This window comes from Aythya fuligula, chromosome 4 (assembly GCF_009819795.1).
Source record: "Aythya fuligula isolate bAytFul2 chromosome 4, bAytFul2.pri, whole genome shotgun sequence".
Taxonomy (NCBI): Eukaryota; Metazoa; Chordata; class Aves; order Anseriformes; family Anatidae; genus Aythya; species Aythya fuligula.
The window spans coordinates 39,976,899-39,987,606 of record NC_045562.1 but is presented as its reverse complement, the minus strand read 5'-3'; the positions used below and the strand labels follow the sequence as shown (position 1 = coordinate 39,987,606).

At 32.6% G+C, this 10,708-nt stretch overlaps 1 non-coding gene across 1 annotated transcript; it reads left to right on the top strand.

Annotated features, from left to right (window-relative positions):
- The first annotated feature begins 5,779 nt into the window (after positions 1 to 5,779).
- LOC116489310 lies at positions 5,780 to 5,940 on the top strand. Its single transcript, XR_004253273.1, has one exon. It is a non-coding gene; the product is annotated as a U1 spliceosomal RNA (small nuclear RNA).
- Positions 5,941 to 10,708: the final 4,768 nt, after the last annotated feature.

The window sequence follows — 10,708 nt, the reverse complement described above, 5'->3', positions numbered from 1 at the left end:
GAAGGAAGGTTGCTGTCACCTCAATGGTCTAACAGAGCTGTTTCTCTCTGTAACCTGCTCATATGTTTGTCCTCTAACTCGCAGCACTGTGATTGATCTGTCCACTAAAAATGGACCTAATCTTTGTGTCCCTGGCTGTGTCTTGTTAGATTTGCAGAACTCCACAGGCAATGTATTCCAGCATGCAAATGTGACACTCCATTGGAGCATGGTTCTTGAAAAAATTTGATGTCAAGAGACCTTCTGAATGCTTGCTTTTCACACTGGGACCCTAACAAGGAGCTTTAGGTCTTTAGTTTGGTTAATTGGCCAGAAGTGAGTTAAAAAAAAAAATGTAGAAATTACATCTTGAGCACAGATATATTACTTCACAAGCATACAGGAGGTCTTTGAAGGCACAAGTCCTGAAGAAATATTCATTCCAACAATCCCATTTCTCTTATTAATCTAGGCTCTATCACTTTCAGAGTGATTCCCTCCTGTGTATACAATGAGTATTTATATGTAATTTTATGGAAGTGATGACTGACAACTCATGCTTGTTTGACTTTTCAGTCTCTCTCAATTTTGTTGTTTCTGTTATCCAGTTGCTTCAACAGTGTATGCCCTCTTTAAAGTATTCACATTCCATTAGTCACTATGTGAGGTATAATTAATATCAGTGATTTAACTGGTCTCAATAGCTTTTCAGTTGCAGGTGTTCAGTGAGGAGTCTTGTATGTTCCCCATATTTGGCCATTGCCTGTCCTGGAAAACATGGGAATCTCTGACTGCTGCTTGGGAAGTCGCAAGGGCACCCATCATGAAGGGGAATTTATAATATACACAAGTATGTTCTATTCTGTTACACCATTTTTTGTAGAAATATAACCACTACTTATAGTTGCTGATGTGCATAAGACTTTATTTCAGGAGAGGGCATATGGAGAAAGTGTTGGGCAGGAGATATACTAATGTTGTCTACTGCGTTGCCTTGCGTACACCTTTGTAACTCTGATGTGACTCAAACCATTTCAGTACATGTTAAGACAATGTCACACTTTTTTGTAATGTAAAACTGTATGTTGGAACCTGTAATCAGACACAAGATGGCAAACTTTTTAGGTGTTTTACAGAGCTTCATTTGGAAGACTCCAATTGCTATACAGTTGTTTTATTGGGACACCACTTATCCCCCGATACACACATCCAACATCAAAAGCACACAGGATTTTGCATTGTCAAGATTTTATTAGCAAACTATATAAGCTTTTCCTGGCACACACTCTAGTTTGTTAATTGTCATGAAGAGTTGTGGACCAAAATATCTTCTTTGTTAAAATAAAAATAAAATAAATAAAATAAAAGAGCCCTATTTGATTAAGTCACAGAAAAGAACTAAGCAGAAAATTTCAGTGTGCAAAAAAAAAAAAAAAAAAAAAAAAAACAGAAACTAATAAATGTGTAATTCCCCCAATGCAGTGCATATCGGAGCTTCAAGAAATCTTGGAGTTACATTTAGAATTAGATTCCTTACTTTAATACCTACCAAATTTCAAAAGCTATATTACTGCCTTTTGTATGAAAATTACTAACGAGAAAAAATACAATACATATGTGGTCTCCCCAGTGGCGAAAAAAGTAATAATGCAGTAGAGCCCTTTTCTATTGAATAGTCTGACACAGTAAATGTTTCTAATCCCCTGGATACCTTTATTTAACTTTTTTCCATGTCTTTCAATAGAAAAAAAAATCCTTTTGCATATTGTGAACAATGATTTTACAAATCCTATTCTAAAGGACATATCATCCTATGCATTCATAACCTTCTAATTCTCTTTGCAAAATAACACCATAATTTGCAATTGTATCAAGCAAAACATCAAAGTAGAAATGTGAGTATCTATCTATCTATCTATCTATCTATCTATATGTTATTTGTGCAATGAAACACGCATCTTTGGTTTTCACTGCAAAATGTGTGGATTTTTTTTTTTCTTCTGTTGCATATCTTTCTCTTTCCATCATGAGCTATGCTGACATGAGTCCTAGACTGGGTTCTCAGAAAATGGCTACCGGGAAGAAACGGTGCATCTGGAATATGGGGATTTCTGTAAATTGCTTTGGATGTAAACTTAGTTTTGCTAATTCATTTGAACTGACTTGACAAGCTGTTGTTTTGTTCAAATCTCAAAAAAATGACCTGCTTTTTACAGAAACTACAAAACTGTAGTTTTTAGTTGATTAAATTGAATTATTAGAATGAATTGTTTTCTGTGAATACTTTAGGAAACCTGGCTGTCTAGTTTCAGCCTAGCTGAAGGGACCACAAATGTCAGAGCGCAGTTCTGCAGCTCTCTGGCACATTTATTTTTACCTATGATGAGAGCCCAAAGTACAGTTGTCAAATGTCTGGCAAAATTCCGACTGTCTTTACCTTTTTTTTGCTTTTTGTATAAAAAGTGGAAGCTTTATTTAGTCCACAAAATGTGTATTGGTCCCATACTTGTGTATCTTGAGCATATCAGCATCAAATGCTAAAGTAATATCGAGGCACTATCAGAATTCCACACTACCTGTTTCTGCCTTAAGGACATTATGTTTTGTGAGGGAGGCTTTTTTAATTCAGTAAATGCACAGTGTAAACATACAGTATCAAATATAATTCAAAATCAGATTTTGCAGGGAGAGTAGAAATTCAGTCTCTAGACCACTCTAGAACTTAGCAGTTCAGCACACGTGCCGTTTGTCTCTCTGCCTACAAAGAGTAATTTTCAGCTTTTTCTCAGGAATATGTACATAATATGCATTTAGAAAATTGCTAATGGAATGAGGTTCAAGCTCCTACAGTTTAAAATTGAGCTTATTATTATGGCATTTATAAGAAATTTATAAATTGTCTAAGCCTAGAGGATCTGGAGCAGCTGCTTGCATGTGTCTGGCAATAATAAAAGTTAGAGATTGTGTAAGATTATGCGAAAGGGGCTTAAGTAAATTAAAAGAGAAATTAGAAGAGAATTGCTTAGACTGTATCCACTATATTGGAGAGTATAAACCTGGATTAGCAGTTTTTGTTACCAGTCTCTGTTCATATTATTTGACATTTTGTTAGAAAATGCTTTTTTCAGTCTTACATCACTTAAATAATCATTTCATGATGAGATATTGAAGGATATTGTAGAAAAAGATGAATACTTGAAATCTTTTCAGTAAGCAAATGGATTTCCAAATTTTTCAAAGAGCTGAAAAAGTTTCTGTTAAGTAAGTAATTTTAATATATTACAGTATCATGGGAAAAGTCAAATGCTTATAAAAGCATTTAAAATTTGAATAAAAATGTATATAATTCAACCTAGAAAAGTAAAATATTCACTTATATTAAATATATTTAGATGAATAAAAATGAATATATGTAAAGATTTTTAAGCACTTTTCCTTTCACAGACATTTGTGGGGCACCAGATGACGAGTAAAAACAGAAGGAAAAAGCAAGCAGTGCTGCTCCATTGACAGTATTACTTTCCTGTCTCTTTTCTTGGTGCATGTATTTTGTTCCTCTATATCAATTTACATCTCTTTTAGGAGGTGCCAATGGCAATAACACTGATAAGATTATACAGCAGAGGCTTTTCCTGGAGTGAAAGTTATAACTTTCATATCGATCTATAAAAACAAAACAAAACAAAACAAAACAAAACTTTCCTGATCAGGTATCACACTGCAACTCCCATTCCTAAATGTGTACAATTATTTGAGAAAGTGGAGCATGGTCAATGTGACTGTGTGGGGAAACATTGTATAGACTCTACTACAGCAAATTATGAGGTTCGTATATTTGTGCATGATGTTGTATTATAGGTTTAGAACTATTCATAGTAGCTAAGGTATGCAAGTAGATGTTTGTATGGCAACAGACATTACATGATGCTATATCATTTTTGAAGTTCTTTCTCTTGCTAGAGAATCTCTTTAAAAAAAAATATATGTCTGAACGCTACTAGTTCTGTACTGTTTTTTATTAGAAATGGTTGCAAACAGGAGCTTTGTGTGTTTCCAGCTGGCAGAACTGCCCAGCTTGATGCCTACCCTGTCTTTGCTTGGGTTCATGCTTATAAACGTGACACCAATAAGAGCACTACCATCAATGTGTCCACCCATAGCAGCTTCTGAGAAACCTGCAAGATCTTAGGGATTTGCTTATTTTCAAAGCTGATTTTCACATTTTGATGGGCTGCAATAAATTCCTTGCATTGCAGCATGGCTTATGTAGAGCAATGGCTTTACCATCTAGTAGTTCTTGCATGTATAAGAATGAATCTTGAAGAAAAGACTGTGGGGCAATGCTATGGCTCCATAACCAGAATGCCTTTAAATATAAATATCCATGGAAAAAAAAAAAAAACACTAATCATTAAATCCCCTAAATTCTTTCTTTGTAAAATACCTGGAAAATACATGTGCCAATGGCTCATTATCTGTTTGTGGCTTTTATTTTGCTATTAAAATTAAAACCAGAATGGCTTTTGGTACTAGTAAAGATTTTATAATATGCTTACTTTACATCAACATACTTCTGTATTCTGAATCATATCATCATGCTCCCTTGGTCCAAGCAGTTCTAGCTGAGGGTATAAAGACTATCAGCTTGTGTCTTCCTAGTGCATAAGACTGATCAAAGTAAACCATTAATCAAATAGATATGAAAATTAGAAATAATAATATGAGGTGTTAGATAACACAATCTGCATGCAATAGCAGCTTGATCTCTCAGGAAATTAAAATAATTTAACAAAAAGGCCATATTTAACAGACCGCATGATGAAATTAAGAACAAAAATCTAGCCTATTAATCATGCAAGAAATTGCAATTAAATTATATTTGTTAATTTCATAGTGAAGAGTTTTTAAATTAAATCATTAACCATTTGCTTGAGTCTTCAATTCTATGCAATTATAATTCAGATACGAATGAAATGACATTTTAAGGGGTAAAAAAAATCCAAACATTTTCTATTCAGTTTATTCCATTTTCTATAAATCTATCTTTGAAAAAAATATGAGCCACAGATCCCAAATTCTATATCCACTTGTCTCTAATGGTATTCTTGTTTTGGTTCCTTTAGTTTTTTGTATCTCATTTACCCAAAATAACACGGTAGTGTTATCTTATTCAGTATGCTTTTATTTCAAGCATAGAAAAGTTATGCTTATGATAGAAGTATTTGAATTTTCTGTGTATATCTGGAAATATGAGTTTTAACGTGAATGGAAGACAGAATGCTGTGTTTGTAAATGTAATTGGTAGTTTGGAGCTATATCTCAAAAGTTCATCAGCACTTTTTAAGGCATCAAGTTTACTTTTCAACTTTGTGACTACAACCTGATCATTGCAAACATATATAAACTGGAAACTGCTGCAAATAGCATTTCAGCTTTGAATATTAAATGAAAGAAAAATTGGAGAATAAGCATCTAATCTCAGTATTTCTGTTGAGGCATTCAAATTCATCATTGTTGCTAATAAGTAAATCATCTTCAGTCTTTAGGAAGAAACTCTCCCTACTGACTGGAGATAAGATTTCACACATAAAACCAGAGAGATGTATATATTTGATGAGGGATTAAATTAGTGTATGATCTCTGAAGAATGCTAATATTAGCTGCCTTATTTATTTATTTATTTATTTATTTGGATATATGCACAAAGTTAAATTCATGTTAAAACCTTCCTTGGAATAAATTTGTACAGAAATTTGTACAGAATCTCTATTTTTCCACTTGGTTTCACAAAATTATGTAAGAACTGAATATCTGAGAGACACCATGATCAGGCAAGTTGTTTTTCCAGGGCGAGGCTCATCCCCCACACTCCAGGTGTGCTGACCCCTGCGATTTCCCCAAATGTGGGAAACTTGACTGCATAATTTGTGGTTGTGGGGTCTGCTTTCATGCTCTCCCCTGGTTTCCCTGGTTTATTCGCCCAGGGAAGTGGTTCAGTTACTATCCCTGGAGATCTTTAAAAGATGTGTAGATTTAAAGCTTAGTGATATGGTTTAGTGGAGGAATTGTTATTGCTAGGTCAGAGGTTTGACTAGGCGATCTTGGAGGTCTCCTCCAACCTGATTCTGTGAGTCTGTGACCTGCTGATGTTTGTTTGAATGAAATTGGAGGCTGCTTTTAAAAGTTTTTTTCAGAGTTAGAGAAGGAATGAGAAACAGCTATTTCCTCCCCACCTCCCCTCAAAAAAAAAGGAAAAAAAAAAAGTTATGATTATGTATTTCTCATTTATTTAGGAAACAAAGCTTAAAATCCATAGTTGTGCATGCCACTATTCCATCTAAGATTTGCTGAATTTCCAGACCTTTTCTTTGCTAGTCACTAAGAAGAAAGATCTACATCTTCACAAAAAAAAAAAAAAAAAAAAAAAAAAAAAAAAAAAGTTGAAGAGTATAATGTCATGCTGTTAAGAAAAAACAAATACACACATACTGTTCTTGATTGTATAAGGAGAAGGGTTTTTCCAGTAAAGACAGGGAAATCATCACATCAGAGGCCTAGGATACAACTGACATTTCTTGTCATCAGTTTGCAATTCAGGCCAAAACAAACACCTGAGATGGGAGGGTAGGTTGATTAATAAATTCTTGGAATACTTAACAAAGGTTGATAGGAGATGCATTTGTTTCATAAATACAGCCTAAATACATAAATAAATGTCTTTCCTCTCTGTCTGAACTTTCTCAGTTCAGAACAGAAATAATAATGTAACTAAGATGTGAGATTTTTATATTCTAGACGTATAGAGTAGACAAGGTTCTTATAGCCTTCCATAACTGTATCTGCCATTGAAGTTATGAACCTAGCCTAAGTAACGGATGACATATCTAGATAATACCTCAAGAGACAGATCTGTCCCTAGATAGTAATCTAACTTCTCAGAAATTTATTTTAGACTGAGGAAATTGTTGCTGTAAGGTGCTCGTGTCTCTCTCCTTTGACTAAGGAGAAAATGAAAAAAGCAGTTTATTTTTTTTAAATAGCAAAAAGTAAATGAGCTGACTGCTTCCCTCACAAAGTCTTTGAAAATTCACAACTATTTTTCATGACCAGAGTAGGACTCAGCTTCTGTATTAATTTCAGTTTTACCTTGGATTGCCTCCAGTTTTAGGTGGATTAACTTCTGTTGTACCTTGAAAATAAGTACATCTTCCACATACTAATGGAAACTGATTAAAAAAATTAATCCCATCAACTTGCAATACTAAGATAATACTTCACTAGGAAATTAAATTTTATTACAGGGTGCAAAATTGTGGTCTTAAATAAATGTGATGAGTGTTAAGACACAGCTATGTTATGAATGTTTGCTATAAATATAGCCTTCCAAAAAAATTCCCAAACCTTTAAATTTTTCATTAATTATATTATAAGGAAGTCCAATAATATTTGCATAAATATATATATATGTGTTCCATTCTATCCATCATGTTATTTTAAAATATGTTACTCTTTTTCTTTTGCATGTTTCTTATGGCGAATGTTAGTATTGAAGGAATTTCATAGCCCTAACTTCATGCTCAGAAAACAGAACTAGGATATAATATATTTTTAAGCTAGACAATTTCTAGAGATACACCTTTCTTTCCTCCTAATAGTAATCTCCAGTGACTTTTGATTTGGAGCAAATATTATTTCTGTTATTTCTTAAGTAATTTCTTGGTTTAGTACTGGAATGTGAAGAATATGTTTCAAAATATTCTCAAGCATCTTCCACCTATATTCTGTTTGAGGAGTATTCCCAGTTTTCTCAGCATGAATACCATTTACACTTTTTTGTTATTCTAATAGGAGTGTAAGATTGTGCATTGTGTCCTTTATCCCAGTGGATTTTGTTCCATCCATTTTGCTTGTTTATCTAATCTGATAACAGAATACATTAAACACATCTGTCCTTGTGTTACAAGTATTTATTATTTGTAAGGAATAGGAAATAGAAATATGAAATTAATTTTCATTATGAATCATACTTGCCCTCAGAAGAAGTTGCTAGCAATTGTGTATTTTTCTTCTTCTAAATAAGAAATGAGATTATATCATATTACATTGATTAGAAATTCACTGCTAATACGAAACCTTTACTTATTAGGAAATACAAAGCAAAACAAAAAAGCCAGCATTTGTTTTCCTGCATTGAATGAGTTAGGATCTTTCTGTCTCTCTGAAGGCAAGTACAGTCAGGATTTCAATCAGTGTTGGTGTTCATGAAAATTAAAGTGTGTCACGAATTGTATGATGCAACTCAGACAATGGTTTGTTATATTTGATTAAATTTATGCATTAGTTACATTCACATGGCTCTGGAATCTGTTGACATCAAAGTTAAAACAAATGTAGGTAAGGTAAAAACTTATTTGGCCAAAAATGAGATTGACTTCTTTGTGTTGTTTGTTTGCAAAAATAATCATCAAATATGATTCTATTGTTATAAAATTTGGAAAACATTTTCTGAGGCAAAATCAAGTCAATCAATAATACCTTTTTGAAAGGTATTTTATAAAAACTGAACTTTTCAGTCCTTCTCAAGTTCGCTTTTGAGTTGTAGATTTTTAATTTAAAACAAACAAACAAAAAAAAAGTAATTGAAGCTCAAAGAAAATTGTTGAAGAAATTTGGAAGATTGTTTCAGTTCTCAAGTTTTCCCTCAGTTGGATTATTTATTTATTTATTAAATTCTGTGGCTGCTTTTCTAGTATCCTGGAAAAGTATGAGAAACCATCAGATCCTAATGGAACAAATGGCTATACTTATCTTATTTTACTTTAAATTTTACTTATTTACTACTCTGTTTTCTGCATAAAAAAACACACACACATACAGTTGATTAGCTCCATCTTTACAGCCTTTAAAGCAAATTAGGTTGTGGACCATGGGAAGAAACTGAACTTTAGAGCATGTTATGTAGAACATACAATTTTTCTTCTAGCAAAACAAAACAAAACAAACAAACAAACAAAAAATCATTATCCCTCTCTGTCTTTATATTTTTAATGTCCATATTGGATTCACACATAGCAAAAATCTACATGAATGCTTTTTCATCTTAAGAAGTCATGAAGACCTTTTTATTTTTTTTAATGGATATTTGTTGTGTCCAAATTAATAGACATCTATGTCCTTTTCCAATAAAACCCTTTCATCTACAAGTTAAATTTTGTTGCTGTTACCTAACTCTAAGATATAATAATATAATTCAGAGTATACCAAAGCCCCCACCATATTTAAATACTAAAAATGACAGCTGATCAACACTACAAATTCTAGCACTAAAATGTTTTAATATGCCCTAAAATACCAAATTAACTAGACCTCTGTATTATGTGATTCAATAGAGTTTATTGCTTGGAATTTTGCAATAAGGTTTAATCCCTTCGTGTACACCATCATACAGTAAGATATCTCTTAGAAATCCTGTAATACATATCTTTAATTCTTATAAGTGATGCTGGTCATATTGCTATGTTGTCATGGGAAATGGTTTCAGTTAACTATACCTGAAGTTTTCCAAGTATCTAAAATAACTAATCACTAAGTGTTTTTTTTTTTTTTTTTTTGGTTTGTTTTCCATTAGAATAGAAATATTCATAATTCATATTCCATTATATTAGTCTAAAAAAAAATTAGTCTAAAATGTAATCATTCTGTGAGACCTTAGTGAGACCTTAGTTGCACAAGGAGAGTAAAAAAATAACATACGTTCTTGGTTATAAAAATTAAATATTTTTCTTCTATTGGAACAGCCTTTACACCCAAAACTTCTTATTGTATGGGCTGAAAACATTACAATATTTCCTTTGTTAGACCAGCTCTCTCAGAGGTACTTGCTTTAGCGTGTCCCACTTCTCAAATAATGCTAAAAAGTTGGAGTAGTTGTATTATGCTGTCATTTGGAGACATGAATGAGGAGAAAAGTCCTCTATCTCCATCTCTCTTTTTAGAATTCTCTCTGTGAAGAATTTTGGCACAATGTATGCTCACTATGGATTAGTGCAAGAGTGGATGGATAGGAACATAGCTGGAACTAAGGTGATTTCTAAAGGAAAAAAAAATCATGCAGAATAAAGTGTGGGTGTACAGACACATTTAGTGAAACTGTTAGCTGATGTTCTGAATGAAACTGCTATAACAAAAAAGCATTAATGGCTAAAAGTATTTATACAATTGAAAAATAATCTGTTTTAAAGTAAGCAAAGCTGCATAAATAAATCTAAAACATATTTTGAATTAAAAAAAAAAAAAAAAGAAAGTTTCCTTATTCACCCTGGCATTTCTACTTTACTGAATCCCTTGTAACAATATTTTCGTAATATACTGTAGCATATTCTTGTCTCAGTGCTAAAGGTCAGATGTTTTACATTTAGTATTTCCTGGTGTTAAAAGCATGATAAAATATTTAATATATAAATAACAAAAGTACCCCCACATAAGCCCAGGTGAGTGCAGGGAAAAAAAGAAGATAAAGATATTAACAAGATTGCAAATGATGGGTCTTCACTAAGCAAATGGTAAGAAATTACATGGCTTAGACCTGCAGTTTTAAAACAATAACCAAATAATCTTAAAGGCTGAAATATCAGAGAAAAATATTACAGTAGCTGATCATTTATTGACAATCAGTTGATCCAGATGGAAAATATCTAAGTGTTTTTTTATTGTTCAAGTAAAAAGTGAA